This window comes from Vidua macroura, chromosome 3, assembly GCF_024509145.1.
Source record: "Vidua macroura isolate BioBank_ID:100142 chromosome 3, ASM2450914v1, whole genome shotgun sequence".
Taxonomy (NCBI): Eukaryota; Metazoa; Chordata; class Aves; order Passeriformes; family Viduidae; genus Vidua; species Vidua macroura.
In genome coordinates, this window is record NC_071573.1 from 98,054,753 (window position 1) to 98,061,202 (window position 6,450).

Consider the following 6,450-nt stretch of genomic DNA (forward strand, 5'->3'; position numbering starts at 1 on the left):
GAGTCCACAGGACTCTAATAGGGAGAATTCCAGGGCTATTCCTGTCCTGCCAGGCTCATTGTGTAGCCTTAGATAAATTATCTTAGCACTAGTTCAGATCTTCCTTTCCTGCTTTGTTTTGTTTATCTGTAAATTGCCAAATGAAGAGCATGGAGAGCACTCTGAACTTGTGTGTAGCTAGTTAGCTACCCACTTGCTTCCCTTGAAGTTTGGGAAGTGAAGGAGAAAGGAGATGCAAGGTATTGCAGAAAGGGTTGAACAGACCTCTGTTAATCTTATTCTCAAGGGATAGGAGTCTTTATTGTGAATTAACCCTGTAAGGTGAGGCACATACTGGACTGTTTGTACCTGAATGAAGGGTTTGGGCATGTACTCACTATGTGGGGCAAGTCTATGCTTAATAAATGGTTCTCTCTACACACTACTCAGCTGGCAGCACAGATATTCTCCTGGGTCACATAGCCAAGCCCTTCCAGGCAAAGCAGGAAACAGAAATCAGGAAGAAGTTTCTGGCTCCCTGTACCATCCTTTTCTGACCAGTACTGATGGTGCAGGGAGAACCTCAAAACTGCAGCTCCCTTCTATAAATTGCCAATAATAATTTCTTACCTCAGACTTCACATTGTCACAAAAAATCAACTGCTGTGCAAATAGCAAGTATTATTAATTATTAATTTCTGGTTTATTATTGACTGACCACTTTGTCAAACAAACTGTATGATAACCTGTAATAAACTCTATTTGCTGCTCTGTGTTAACAATTCCTAGTACAGCAAAACAGAAAAAAATAAGACCAAGTTTCATCTGACTTACAAAAATCATTAGTAAACATGTCTTGTATGCAAGAACTGGATTCGGGCCATGCTGACACAAGACAATCAGTTTTCTATACTTGCAAGATGCTGTAATGAAATGCCTGATTTGATGAAGTTAGAGGCGTTATGATATTTTCATCATTGTGTAATAAAGCATCAGGAAACCTTCAAGCCTCTAATGTTATTGACTATCTTGGTGGTGCTCATATTAACGGTGCACAGTTTGCAGTGTAAGGGAAGGAGGAGGGAGGAGGACAGACAGTTTGGGCTTTTGGTTTAAGGTGAACAATCAAGTTAATTTGTTCTTCATCCTTAAGCGATTGGCACAGCCAGGGTTTTGTATGCACCTCAAATCTCCCAGCATATCCATAAATAAGAAATTGTGGATAGAATAAGTAGATGTTTCTCATTTTCACTACAAAGCAAAAGCTATTAGGGGGAACAGTATGCTTGGTTTTTTTCAGTTACCTGGTTTTGGTGAATATTTAGAAATATTTTTTTAGGAAATGAAAGAACATAAAGTGAATTTCATAGTAATTAGTAATGTGGTAGTATATGCATACTAGCACATTATATGGAACATTTCTAATAGATTAATAACCAAATTTATAACAAATTAATAAAAATAGAAAATTAAACCCAGTATTAACTGAAGTGCTACTTGCCCAGAGTCACATTCAGCGTATTTAATTCATTCCTGTGAATTCAGTGGGGCTTTGTGTAGAAATAAAATAAACAGCATTTCTATGTGCCTTCATTGTTTAGCTACTGTATGACTTCTTTTGACTGCTGATATTATTTATAACTAGGAGGTTTGTTTGTTTGTTTTCCATTTGAAAAAAAAAATGAGCATTGAAACATTTGTTAAATTTATTTCTTTTTAAAACAATGACAATAGAAAGATTTACATGGACATAACAAAACAAGGACATAAAGAGCTTTATAAAGAACTTCATATAACCTTTTTTTCTCTACATTTATACAACCAATAGGAATATCATGTGGTTTGCTTCTTTGTTCAATAATGAAGCTCTAATTTCCATTTCCACTGTACAGCTGTTGCACTTCTTTCACTTGTATGTTGCCTGCACAAGCCCAGGCTCAGGATTACCAGCAAGAACAGTCTGGAGGGAGAAGTCAGGGTAGCCCAAAATGCCCATCCCAGCTTCTCCCAGCTGAGCTCTGCCAAAGCTGGGCAGAAAGTGGTTCAGATGGGAGCACAGTCAGGGCACCTGGAGGATGTGCTGACTCGATGCTCCGAGTGGCTCCTGCCTGTGCTAAGGAGCCTCAAAGCTCCGTGGGAAGGAGCTGCCCCGTGCAGGCAGCGCACACCCCCGAGCTCAGAGGCTTGAGTCCAGGCAGACATCCAGCACACACGTGGGAGAGCACAGCTCGAATCTCTGAGCTGGGCCCTGCTGGGGGACACCCTGCTGATCTGAGAGGACAGGTCACATTATGGCAATGCCCTTGGGTATACTCAATTTTGTGATTCAGAAACGGCATGGGTCTTAGGGCAAGGCCCTTCTAAGCCAAACCCCTGCAGATTTTTGCAGAATCTTGCTCACTGTGTGAGTCCTGTAAATTAAGATCTCTCAGGCATATGCCTCAGAGTGGCTTTTCACTTACTCTATAATGGTGTATCCAATGGGCAGTGATGAGCAGATCCAAATCCAGTGAGCACATGGGACATGAGACTTATTAAGTGTCTTTCCTGCAGGAGGTCATGTTGCTGCCTCCTTCATGATAGCAGACCAAAAGAAAACAGCCTGTGTCCATTTTATAGGTTCCAGTGTTATTTGGCTGTCACTGAGGACTAGGCCAGCTGCAGCCCTCCACTGCTCTTTAGTAGGAAGGAAAAGCTAAATGATAAATCTCTGTGTCCGTGTCTATTCAACTGTACACATGCTTTATATCACTAATGGTTATATTGGTGTGATGCCTAATAAATACATTGTTGTACATTTTTGTCACATCCTTGCTAAATTTCCACATTCTAAAGAGCCTGATGGACTAAAAAGACTTCCTTCCCCTCTCCTACCCAAAATAGTAAGCAAATCTATTACAGTAAGTATGATTATCTTTCTAGACTTCATGAAGAAAAGCTTTAGGCATATTGTATAAATTAAGTACATGATGTAATAAATCCTATATGAGTTGTAAATATTCTGCAACTAAGCAGGTTAACTGGCACACAAGTGTGAAATATTACACAGTGAAACCTGTGTGCCCTAAGAGACTACCCTAGGGTACTGACAAATACTTTACAACATCAAATTACCCATATTAAGCACACTGGCTCTGCAGTTTAGCCAGAAAGGATCTATAATTGGTTTAGGGTAAAACACTTTTTCCTAAGAGACCTGCTAAAACACTGTAGATTTCAATGTCTATAGGCCAGCAATAGAAATGTATAGCATTATGAATAAACTCTGTCACTTTGAATTGTTCTGATTTTTGTGGAAGATTTCACATCAATCAAAATAAAACATGCTAAAAATAAGTCTTTTCCATTTAATTTCGTATAACTGGTGACTGAATAATTAATATTAAGATAAATTGTTTTAAATTCATACATTAAACTTGCTTACATCAATTTTTCAGCAGAAACAAGTAAACATTTCCATTTAAATAAGCCTAGAAACAGTAATTTCTGATATCAAATATCTGCAATATAATCTCTTATGGGATTCTCTCCATGTTTTTTCAAGCATGATTTTCAGACACTTTTAATAAGAGACACATCTCTTCTAAATTGTTCTTCAGCCCTAAAGTGATTTGGTAAAAATGGCACAGGGGGCTCTGGATTCATTATCACACTGATTTTTCTACCCAATGAGCTCAGTTTGCAAGTAAATTTCTAACTGCCAGCTGCACAAACTCAGCCTGAGTCCTGGACCCCTTCCATCTCATGCATCACCACCAGTAATAAATGTCCTATATGGCAGAATATGCCCTCTATGGCATCTGTGCAATCCCAGTGCCATCCATGAATTTGCACAGGTGTTGCTTGGGGCAGACGTTCAAATCAATAGGGTTACACACAAGTGGCTGAGGAAATTATCTCCCAAGCAAACTACCAGTACTACAATGATCTATGGGATGGAAGGGACCCTGCCTGACTCACAGAGCCAGGTTTTAATCTCACAACCAAGAAGAAAAGTATTTGTCTCGAAAACAAAAATCTGAGAGGAGTGCAATGTACATGGAACGTCCCAACACTATTTTTATGCTGTTTCTTAGAGCATGAAATGGTCTTGAATGTACATGTTGCTCGAATATATTTGGAAATTTTTAATATATTTGGGATAATTTATTTAATTAAATAGTATCTTTGGATTTTTTTTTTAATAAGATGCACTTTCCAATTAAGATATTAGAAAAAATCAGTACATGATGTATCTTGGTGTCTTAAAACACCTTGTTGTGTAAGATCAGTATGTTGAGGCTGAGAGGAAATGGCCCATCCATATTATCCCAGTGAGTCATCCAACAATGCCTTAAGGGAGGGGTGTTGGAGCAACAGCATACTCCAGGATGCCAGACCTGGACTCACCACATAGCTGCAAGAATAGGGTTACTTTCTGCTCCAGTTTTAAGTCCTGGATTATTTCAACCCATGTACACAATCACTTTGTCTCTAGATGTCTTTGCTGATCATGTGTTAGCAAACAGTCAGCGATGTTTCTAGGGCTACCTACAGGCAGCAGGCAGTTCAAAATCAGTACCTGTGTCACAGCTCTGTTGGGTGGCCAGGAGCAGAGCTGGGCACTGGACGATGAGTAAGTGGAATACGTAGGTCTGGCAGGAGGTGAGTTAGGAGGAGCTGCTCCTGCTCCCACTACCAAATTCTCTGGGCTCCAGCTGGATCCCTCCAGCAGCAGAGGACCACACTGCCTGAGAAGATGCCACACTTTGTGCTGAGAAGCCAGAAAACCACCCTCAGACTGCCCTCACAAGAGTGGTATCTGATGCACATACTTCTGACAAAATAAATTTTTTTGCAAACAAAATCAAGGTGAAATACATCTGGATACCTTTGTCTGCATTTACTGGATGTATATTTTTTCTAGATTATGGTTAAACTAGTTTATCTTCTCAAATGACTACTCTTTTTCAGTTAAATGAGTCCACTTTACCTCTTCAGCTGAAGTTTGGTTGTGACACCTGTCAGCTTTGGGCACTTTCATTTTCAAAACAAAGACTTTTTGTAAACCAGCCTTATACAATACAAGAGCATGGATACCATGCTGAAAAGAAAGGAGAGGATGCCACTTTCCTAGCAATGACAAGAAGTTGGCTTTTTCATGTGAATTAGCAGCTTAAGATAAAAACACTAAGGCAGAGAAGACTTGCCAAATCTTAAAAAGCACAGCCTGTGTGCCTTTTCACTATTTTACCCTGTGTTAGCTAACATGAAGTAAGACCACATCTTATTTTTTTTCCTCATGAATGCAAGACTCAAGGAATTTATGTTTATTCCAGAGAACATCTCTAGGAAATGTGTCTGTGAACTAACCTTGGGTGTGACCCCTCCGTTCAGAATTCATCATATGTTTTCTATTAAGACAAAACCCTCTTGACACTGTAATTCTTTCTTCTTCCATTCTGAATCCACAGCTTGTGACTGAAACCACTTCCCACACCTTGCAGAAGGTGCGTAACTCCGGCTTTCCCACACATTCCCCAGGCAAAGTCATTTTGGGCTCTCCAGGCAAAAATCCGCAGCACAATTCAGAACAAGCAAGAATAAATAGCCAAAAGAACACTGTACTCATAGTACTATTTATCATCAGAGTTAGCACAGTAAAAATCTTGGCTTTCAGTTTACTCAAATTTAACACAGAGAGCAGGCACTGTAAGGAAAGGGAATATCCTCCACTTTTCTAAAACACTATTTCTTCAACAACAAACCTTTTTTTGCTCATATTTAATTCCTGTTTGGTAGTCAAAATCTTGTACGGACTATGTAAGGTCAGTCTCTTAAAAACATGCCTCATTTCACCTTTGTAAGCACTGATGGGGGTACATGTAGGCACACTGGGCCACATGCAAAGGACCTGTATTCCTGCATGAAGAGTTTCCTGCTGGCTTCAAGCCTTTGGAGGCACCTCACCAGCTTCTTGCCGAGGACATCTCAGTGCTTCCACTGCCATTCTCCTGCTTCAGGTCACTCAGAATAACACACCCCCCGAGCTAGAGTATTGGGAAACCCAGTGTAGATGCAGACCCACAAAAATGGATTCCATCCAAGGAGAAAAGCATTAAGCTCTTTAGTGAATCCTGTTTTACCTGTTTTGTTTTGTTTTGTTTTGTTTTTTCCCACTTTCTGGGGTAGCCCAGCCTCCTATTGACCTAGATAATGGGAAGATGATTATTCATTTGAATTTCAAAAGAACGAGTAGTGGGCTGTTAGCTCTTAACTGCTGCGCTCTAATAGGAATATACATGCACACATACAATTATTGAACTGCTTTTAGAACATAAAATTATTTAACAGTAATATCTACTTACTCATGTACATGTTTAATCAGATTTTTAAAATCCTCGAGATTTTTTTTTTTTTGTTTTATAGAGTGTGGCTATTACTTGTCAGTCTCTTTTCAGCTTCATTATCTTCCTAGCGCTACCCTTAAAA